General features: G+C 32.1%; 1 long non-coding RNA gene across 1 annotated transcript in view; it reads right to left on the reverse strand.

The window, feature by feature from the left end:
• Positions 1-9,529: 9,529 nt before the first annotated feature.
• Positions 9,530-10,931, reverse strand: part of LOC139811971 (uncharacterized) — a 20,303-nt gene continuing 18,901 nt past the window's right edge. The window contains exon 2 of the long non-coding RNA XR_011731792.1: positions 9,530-10,057. This is a non-coding gene — a long non-coding RNA (uncharacterized lncRNA). The remainder of the gene's footprint in view (positions 10,058-10,931) is intronic.

Raw genomic sequence — 10,931 nt, forward strand, 5'->3', positions numbered from 1 at the left:
AAGGTAATATTTTTCGCAATAAAGTTAAAATTATTAAAAAATAGGATACTTATATATAATATCAATGGATCAAAATACATGGTCAAAAAAATGATATTGATGTTATTTATTACTCGCGAAGTAAAAGTCTATTATTTGGATTATATTTTTATTGATGTATTTTCTTTTAACTACAAACTTTTATTTCTTAGTCTTATATCAATATTTAAGTATATATTTATTTATATATCATTCTGTTCTATATTTTAAAGTAAAAAATATTAAGAAGTACAATTTCAAAACAATTTTGGTCTTATTTAAAATAAATAATTTTGATTAAATTTTTATCATCGTTGAATTACAGTTAGACAATAATTTTTTAAGATAAGTAGTATAGACTTTAGAATAATTCTAAAAATTTTTAAACGCATTTATATTTTTTAATATATAAAACTTTTTAATTTATTTTTACTTTTTTTCTTAATCATCATTGGCCGCGTTCAGCAGATACAACTGTTGAGTTCGTCTTATCAACACTCTGCGTTGATAAGTAAGAGCCAATTACGTTCGACTACTACTCAGCGGCTTGGTCTGCTGAACGCGTCCAATATCGCTTTGATTAATAATATTAGTTTGTATAAATATATTGGTATTTGTTAACGATGTATATTTTTAACATTAACTTTTCAATTACGTATTGTATAAATGTACCCAACTGTTTTATACATAATTATATATATATGGTTATTAATATAAATGATTATAATTCAATAACAATTATAGCATTAATATTTTAGTATTAGGATTTTTGTTTTAAATCGATCTGAAAAATCTAATCTTTTACATGTATGTAAAGAAAGTCATTCGGGGTGAATGACGAAGCAGGACGGCCGAGCTGTAGGAAGCAAGATCACGAGATATGCGTTCGCGCCTTTAATCGAGCATGCTGACTCATGCCGATGTCTTTCCTTCTCCCGTGTTAATTCCCTTATTTGGTTTTTGAGGGAATCAATCATTGTGTGCAAATTGTACCTCAAATCCCTGCATCGTTTAACTTACGCGTCGAGAGATTCAACGGTCTTCTGAAGCTGCACTGTAAAAAATTTTTGTAAAATTTACAACTATTATAATGGGTAATTTGAGATCCATTATAATAGGTGTACATTTCCACACATTCTTAATTTGTGTAATTGTAATACAAAATTACTTACGCGTCGAGAGATTCAACGGTCTTCTGAAGCTGCATTGTAAAAAATTTTTGTAAAATTTACAACTATTATAATGGGTAATTTGAGATCCATTATAATAGGTGTACATTTTCACACATTCTTAATTTGTGTAATTGTAATACAAAATTACTTTTTCCTTTCGTACTGTAATTTTGTAAAATTACAACTCTTATAGTGGGTCTCAAAATTACCCACTATAATAGTTGTAATTTTACAAAAATTTTTTACAGTGTGCTGCACGTTTTCAATTAAAGCATTACGTTTGATACACGGTAGCATTACGGTAGCATTACGTTTAATACACGCGTGTAGTAGTGTATTACACATTTTGTAGATTACATGTGTAGTCTACTACACAAGTCACTTACCATACGTGTAGTATATTACACATATAATGGATTACACGTGTAGTCTACTACATTACAACATTACATTACATATTAATGTAATATTGGAAAATATATGGACATGGATAGCGCGCGCGTTAGTGCAGTGTAAGGAGTAGTTAAGTGTAAGGAAAAAAATGTAAGCCGAGGAAGCAAAGTGTGATAAGTCTTATGCGAGAAGTAAAAAGAAAGAAGAAAACAAAATATGGGAGAGACAGATATGTGAAGTGAGCGGAGAGAAAAAAAGAAACGAGAAGTGGCGAATGGACATTGGTACAGTGGATGAGAAAGGGAATACATATTAACGGAGAGAAATGGTGATGTGGGATGAGTGTTTTAAGGTGAAATGGAACGGAAAAAGTTTGAAGCGCGCGCGTAGCGCGCGTATGTGCTAGTAATATAAAGTAATTACATATTACTTAATATATTACATTTTTTGCGAGTTCGTTCTTGGCAAGCATTAAAAGTTTATCTAGGTAATCAACGAGATAATAGAAATGTTAAAAACTATGTATACAAAGAAATATATATTTAATACACATTACATAACAAAAAATGTAAGTACGTAAGAAAAAAGGGTATAAAAAAGGGTAAATAAATTAAATAGAAAGAATTTAATAACATTATTTTTAAATTAAATATTTATAAATTGTGTTAAATATTCCAATATCGTGTTAATTGTCAAGCTATATTTGATTAGCGTGGTCACTAATCTCGCACCCGGTAGCTAATTTCCGTTTTCTCCTATCAGACCCCCCCCCTTCTTCTTGTCTGCTTCGTCCTAAGCCGCATGGACGTAACGAATGTATCTGTCAGTAAATTCTGTCTATATATAATAAACATTCCATTCTTTTAAGGCTTAATCAAGGTCTATTGCTTTCTATCGCAACCCCGGATAATCCAACAAATTGCATATGTTACAGGGATTTTGTAAAATTTATTTTCTTGTAAAATCTCTAAAAATATTATGGAATATAAATAAAAAATTTTACGTTAAAAGTTGTGGAAACCTATGTTGAACTATTTTATATTAAGAATGAACATTGTATTTTTAAGTAGGAAAAAAATAGAAGTGGATACAGATTCCATATAATAAATAAGTAGATATTTTTTTATTTAATCCGCAATATTTTAATTTTTTACTCCACAGTATATCTAGGAATTTTAAAGAAAAACGAATTTCACAAAATCCCTGCGATACATATAAAAATAAAAATTATTATATTAAAGTTATTATTCAATGTTATTAATTAAAAATACCTATTATATTTATAAATAGTACAAGTATATATAATCTTAACGTGAACATTATTAAAGATAATATTATTATATCATTAAACATATTTAAATTTTATATTTATATTTTTTGTTCCTTTTTTTTTTTTTTCTCCGCCTTGGACGGTCCCAAGCCCGGCCTGAGAAAGGAGGAGAGTTGGAGTGGGCAATCTTAACACCCACTCTGTAAAATTAAGCTAAAAACCTGGTCTCTCTGCCAACATGAGAACAGAGAGGAGCAAGATAATCAAAATCAATCTAAAATCAATCTCAATATAACCTGTCATTTGTGAATTATCAAAATATGATTCTTGCAACACTTACTTTTGCAATAAAAGTGAACTAAGTAAGAATACCAATCAATATTTATTATTGTAAAAAAGTGGCATGCAACAATTAAATCTCTTAGAACATATCCAGACAAACTTGCATGGGTGCATAAAGAAATAGATTGGTCCCCATTTCCTTATACACATGTATATGGACTAATCAATTTCTTTATATTTATGCGCTATACAAATTTGTCTGGATATACCCTTACATGCTCTTTTTAAGAGCGGAAAATTGCATCAGAAATATACTTATATTATATATCATTTATATCCCTATTTTTTCTTTATTATAAATTTTTAAATAAATAAAACATTTATGTTTGTAATTCCTCTCATGATAAATTCAATGACATTGAAAATTATGTCCTTATTTTGCTTTATTTTTTATACATTGAAGCATTTTAATTTAATCTTGATACACACAACTGTCAAAATATATAATGACATTCACTCACGAAGTAAGCACAATGAAAGAACCAATCGGCATTGCGGAAAAGAAGCAACAATAAATTGATTTAAATACAGCAATTTTAAGAGAGGAAAAATGCTGTACCTTATTGTATATGCGTAAAACTTCAAATACATTATACCTATATATGTATATAGAGCATTCTTTCTCAACATAGCCACCCCTCTGCACATTTTATTTTTGAAGATAAAATGCTTTGCGAGATCTTAAAATTCCCGTCGAAAACTCAATTACAAAAAAGCATTTAAGCATTTTATCTTCAAAAATAAAATGTGCAGAGGGGTGGCTATTTTGAGAAAGAATGCCTCATATATATATATACATATATATATATATATATATATATATATATATATGTGTGTATGAAAAATTGAAGAAATGGCGCGCGCTTGTAGTGTTCTAGTAAAAACAAAAAATACGTGAAAACATATCTGAGTGTTTAGTAGTATCATAAATACATATTAATTTCCAGTCGGGTATATTCATTTAAACGACATTTAAAAAAGCATAATAAAAGTAATAATTGTTCTATTGAACCTAAATCTGATTTATATTATGATAATATTTTATGTCACAACATTTTTAAAGCCTGATCTACAATGTGCTCTTTGCTTCCTGTTTTTTGCTCTTAACCTGTTTGCGACTATCCCGTATTTCGCAATTGCGTCGCGTAACGCGATGTTTTTTGTTCTTTGTCGCCTAAGATAAAAATTGACGAACTTCAGAAGAGACAAGAAACATCATGTTACGCGACGGAATTGCGAAATACGAGATAGTCGCAAAGAGGTTAAGAGCAAAAAACAGAAAGCAAAGAGCACATTGTAGATCAGCCTTAAATCAGATAACGTTAAAACAGATCAGGTTAAAACATACACTGATTCGGAGAATTTCTTAACAGCGAAAACTTGTGAACAATTAATTGTTGATTAATGACATTAGAACAATTTGATGATATAGTTACAAAGAGAGCTGCTTTATTTCACTTGCACATGAAATAATACAATATGTAGATAATATTTACAAAATCAACTATAGACATTATTAAACATAAATATGAATCTCAAGAGAAGGAACGGAATGTACCATTAAGGTTATTCTACATAGAAGTCGTAGTCGTGAGTTGTAAGAAATTGACCAATCACATTTGAAGTTGAGGAGAATATTCAATCTGTGATTGGTCAATTTCTTACAACTCACGACTACAACTTCTATGTAGAATAACCTTTAGACTTCAAAGATATGTGCATAATTCTACAAAACGCTTTTGCTGAATTTAAAACCGAATATCAAACATTGCAGTATTTTATACGACATGGATATCTTATTATACCACAATCTATTGATATTGCCGTAATGTTAAATCCGAAACGTATATACAAATGCATAAAAGCATAGGTTTAGTTAATCGAGTTTTACAAATTGTTCCCATAAAATCTCTTCTAAGAAAATTTTTACAGTTGCCGAATGTGAAATGTAGCAAGTAGCAACGTATATTCACTTCTATTATTCATGGTGAAGTATGGAAATAGCGCACACAAGGAAGGAGCTTTGTACATACATGAGCGCTTTAAAAGCACACGTACATGGCTCCTTCCTTGTATGCGCTACCTCCTCCACACGATAAACAGCGAGCGGTATCTCGAAGTTGGCAACTATGGTCGTACGTCGTATGTCAGACGCCGAACGCGGTGTGATTTCTCAATCCAGTAGAATTGGTTCTTGCCGTTCTTGGTTTGCGCATTTAGTTTCCAGCTCTCTGAAACTTCCTCCCCTATCATCCTGTTTGTCCAAATTTTGTTTTAATACAAATATGTTTAACAAGTAAGTACATATACTTATTTCACTGACAATTTCAGTAATGTGCACCATAACATTTATGTATATTAATCTAATACACGGAGAGAATTTTCTGTTAAAATTTACCCTGAAATCATGGTAGTTGTGGGACAACATCTACCATCAAAAATTTTATGTGAGCTATTCTGATTAATATCTACCATAATAAAAGGTATTAATAGATATGTATTACATTAAAATATAAAATATGTTTGATTAATTTTACTAAAATATATTTAGGAAATTTCAATATGGAATTAAATAATATTATATATATGGTCAATTTAACATAAAATTTGACAATTCTGATTTATCTTCGGATGACGAGCATAATGAAATTCGAATAATATGTGTAAAACGATATATTAATGTGAAGTATGAATGGCGAAATGATAATAATAATAACAAACGGAGCTCTTCACCCAACTGACTCACGGAGTCCATCTCCACAAGCTCCACCTCTGATAAATCGCGCTATCAGTGCAAACACGTTCAGTTCTCGATGTTCGAAAACACGTTGTATTTCTTGGATGAGTCGTCTCTTACAATTAGTTCAGATCCAGTCTTCTACAAAAGAGAAGAATTGAGAATTTTCTTCGACGCCCCGCATCTCCTATCGCTAAGCTTTAGCACCTGCTTGCTGGAGAAGGGTACAAGCCTTGGCACCAATAAAGGGCTAACATGAGAAAGTTGAGCAGATATTGCCGGAAATGAAAGAGGGAGGGTTTATAAGGCAAAATTGGAGATGGATCGAAGCAAAATCTCGAGGAGTACTTAGAAAACAGAGACAAGATAGGTTTTATGGACTATATGGCGCGACCTTATGTGGCAGATATTCTGAGAGAAAATCGTCGTTCGGCCGCGAGAATCTGCTAACGATATCCGCACAACATAACTTTTGAATTGCAGTGATGAAAATTCTAGAGAGATTTGAAGAAAGATACATAAACGTGAGAAAAGCCGTATGTGCGGCTGTTCAGAATGGCTTGTTATTCTTGAGAAATTGCTACAGGTGGAACCCCGCAAGATGGCCAACGATTTGATTCTGAGTGTCTGCATGGAGCTGGGGATGCGAGGAAGACAAGGAGTCGACGATACATCGAATCTCCTAAGGTGTCTGGAATTAATTTTGGAACAAAATAACATGGATGTCCAATGCACTGTCAGTGAGTATGAAATGTCATAAATAACAGAGAAACTATAGTCTTTTCAACATAAATAGATTTTGCTTCCTCATAGAGAAAGCTTTGTTTTCGTGAATTTCGTATATGAACCTTTGATTGCGTTTAAGTTGGATCTAATCAACCAAATTAAAAAAAATTATATATGAAATAGGACTAGAAAAAACCAATGAAGAGATTGGTTTTTGAGTTTTTTCCGCCAATATGTTCAGATCGTTGTAAAACGTTGAAATATCGCCTAAAAAAATGTCTGTGTGTGTGTATGTGCAGATTTAATGTTCGTGGTTGCTCTAACTTCTGCAAATATTGAGATATCGGGCTGTTTTTTTTTTTAATCGATAGAGTATCATTCAAGGAAGGTTGGTATTGAATTTGGCGATGATCGGTAAAGGGGTTCTTTTTTAAAAAAAATTTGTATTTTTTTAGAAATGTCCATGGTTGCTCTAACTTCCGCAAATTTGGAGATATTGATCTATTTCTAATTTTATTATATTTTTCAGTCTTTTCTACCCCTATTTCGTATATAATTTTTTAAGATTTGGTTGATTAGACCCAGCTTTATACGCGATCAAAGGTCCATAATTTTGATCGCATATAAAGCTAAGTCTAATCAACCGAATTTAAAAAAATTATATATGAAATAGGGGTAGAAAAGACCGAAGTAAAAATTGTTTTTTGAGTTTTCGATGCCATTGGTTGATTAGACCCAGCTTTATACGCGATCAAAGGTCCATAATTTTGATCGCATATAAAGCTAAGTCTAATCAACCTAATTTAAAAGAATTATATATGAAATAGGGGTAAAAAAGACCGAAGTAAAAATTGTTTCGATGCCAATGTGTTGCTTATGTTCGAAAACGTCGAATTTAAATTTATTGAGGATCGGTTTTGAAGATCGGCTATCCATCAAATAACTTAGATTCAACACCAAATTCAACACCAATCTATCTTTAATGATACTCTATCCATAAAAAAAATGTGCAAGTAGAAACTTGCACATTGCTTCCTCATAATTTTTAAGTGTGCAAGTAGAAACTTGCACATTGCTTCCTCGTAGTTTTTTAGTGTGCAAGTAGAAACTTGCACATTGCTTCCTCATAGTTTTTAAATGTGCAAGTAGAAACTTGTACATTGCTTCCTTATAGTTTTTAAGTGAGCAAGTAGAAACTTGCACATTGCTTCCTCATAGTTTTTAAGTGAGCAAGTAGAAACTTGTGTGCACATTGCTTTCTTATAGTTTTTAAGTGTGCAAGTAGAAACCTGCATTGCTTCCTCTATGAGGAAGCCAAATTAATAAATATCTACTAATAATTATGCATACAAAAACAGGCTTCCTCATAGAGGAATCAATGTGCAGGTTTCTACTTGCACACTTAACAACTATAAGGAAGCAATGTGCAAGTTTCTACTTGTTTCTCAATTTTCGAGACTACTATTTTCAAAAACTACAGATTCGTTCTGATTGTATTCTATAATTTCTAATTTTGAAGAAAAAGGTAATACGCTGTTGAATTACGCGGCTAGAGTAGATAATCGCAAAGCAATGAGCCTGCTTCTCAAATGAGACAGTTACATTGGACGAATATAATTGCAATGTGCCACCAGTTGTAGACATTTCGTCAGTTTTATCGGCCTACTTCGACGACTGCTGGAGGGAGATAAGAAACTAAACAAACAAAAACATAATCGAGAATGGCTATCGTTGCTTGATGTCACCCAACATTTTCTCAACACAGAATACAACTCATCAAAGAACTTGCGAGACGAAAATGTTCCTAGACATCGCGCGTAACAAAAATCTCAATCATCTGCTAAAATCCGTTGCCCTAGTCCTTTCTCCATCGCAAATGGTGTGCTACTGCACCGCGACGAACAGTATAAATAAAAATGATGTAACGGCTTGACACAGTTTTCAGTCAAAGGTACTCTAAGCCGACCCAGATATTCCACAACAATCGATTCATATTGTCTCCTCGGTATTTCTAATTTAATATGATGTTCTATTGACGAAAATATTTTAATGCTATACCTGTACGATAAACGCTCAACTATTTTCACAATTTTAAAATACAATTTTGTAACAATTTCAAACGTTTCGCTATTATAAAATATCGATATTACAAAATTTCGCGTTGTATATTCTGTCCAGTATCTTTTCTAATTTTATTCTTTTTTTCTTCCAGTAATGTTTTTTTGTGTTCAGCTTACCTAAAAAAAAACAGCAAAACAATACATAGATATAATGAATGAATTAACTTAGTTGAAAAACTTGAAACTTTAAATGCTTCTGTAGAGCAAAAAAATCAGTTTCGAGCAGTATTTATTCTAATGTTTTTTAAAATATTTTTTTATTTATAGGATGCGGAAGGCGGTTGGTCGCATGGCATGAGGATACTGCACAGCAGGAGACTGCTGTTTGAAAGGATACGCAATATGCAATTAATTGTAAAAAAAAAGGATAAAATCAAACAAAATTTGGAAAAGATAACTAAAAACAATTATGAAATCATACAAAAATTCGAAAAGATAACTAAAGAAAAGGATGAAATCAAGATACAAGAGATGATTAAGGAAATGGATCGTATCCATAAGGAAAAGAAAAATTTGGAAGAGATAAATAAAGAAAAGGATCGTATTCATCATATTTTATTCGTCGACGAATTAGCTCAAAGTGTCAAAATATTTATTCGACTGAAGATCTTTAATAACAAGATTAAGAAAATTACTTCGCTGGTTCAATTGGACGAGATGGTCGAAGAAGGGAGTAACTTTTTGACGGAAGAAGAAATTCAAAATTGAAAAAACTTTAGGGAAAAACTGAAAAGAAGGAAAATCCAAATCAACAGATTGAACGATGCTTTAATGTTAGCATTGCAGTAGAGAAACACACTTGCATACCCTAAATGTTTGCCAATAACTTTAAATAAATTCGGCCAAATAGATTAGGATGGGACGTTAAGTGATATACGTAAAAATCTCGCGAAGAAATTAATGGATAAATATTTCATTAAACAAGACAATAATATATTGGAAAGCTTAGGTTGCTCTAAAAATCCTGATATTTTGATTAATTTTATAAATACAAGTGCCTCGAATGAGATCATAATATAAAACGATAGTTACTGTAACATTATTCTAATAAGTATTATTCAGAAACATTCAGACGACGACGTAGTACTGGTCTATAGATTTAAAAAACGATAAAATTTTTCTATTAAGCTAAATAGTTTTAATAGGTACTGCATACTTTCTTGCCGCCTCTGCGACTTTGCAAACTCCGTTGTTCACATCTTTTATTGCATTTTGTAAGTCCTCATCAGAGTATTGCTTATACGGCTTGTATTTTTTTTTAGGGGTTTGTTTGGTTTTCCTGAAATAAAACAATAAAAAAGATCTTAACATAAGACAAAAAATATATCTTGGAAACTCTTCTAAGTTTCTAAAAAATTATGGCAAATACGACCAAGAAAATAACTTGGTCTCTGGGTTCAAGCTTCTGGTGAATCAACAGTAAAGCATCTATCAACAATTAAAAATACTATATATAATATATAGATGGGGAGGAATCGACGCAAACTGGAAGAAGGTGGAACAATTATTCACAGAAGGACTGAAAGTGAAGGTGGAGGTGAAGGAGGTGTTTATGATAGGACAGCGAGGGGACTGGCTGACTTTTATGGTGAAGCTGAGAAGTGAGGAGGATAAATGGAAAGTATTAGAAACAAGAAGAAAGGAAGGAAGTAGGATGAAAGTAAAAATAGACGAAGACAAGTCGGTGGAGGAGAGAATCAAAGCAGGAAAAGAAAGGGAATTGAGAAGGGAAAGGAAAGAGGAAAACAAGAAAAAAGAGGAGTTGACAGAGGAGGATATCGTGAAGAAAATGGAGGATAAACTACTGATGGGATCGGACGACGACGGGGACGAAACGGACCGGGGGAGGGGACTGGGGAGGAGGCAGTGGAAGGGGTAGGGAGACAATCAACAAAAGAGGATCAAGGAGGACGAGACAACGAAAGGATTGAAGAGGATTATGCTTATAATTATATGTATTTTTCTGTATTTTTCTGTAAAGGTTTGGGAACGTTCCTCAAAAACACCCTTTAAGGCTCCTTCGGGGCAAATAAAGTATCGTTTGTAACTATATATAATATATATAATATAGAAGTAGGGGAGACCGGGGCTCGTTGGCACAAGAGGCAAGTTGGCGTTGCGTTCCGTTTATGTATTTATTGCGAAAGAAACAA

This window comes from Temnothorax longispinosus, chromosome 4 (assembly GCF_030848805.1).
Source record: "Temnothorax longispinosus isolate EJ_2023e chromosome 4, Tlon_JGU_v1, whole genome shotgun sequence".
In the NCBI taxonomy this organism is placed as follows: Eukaryota; Metazoa; Arthropoda; class Insecta; order Hymenoptera; family Formicidae; genus Temnothorax; species Temnothorax longispinosus.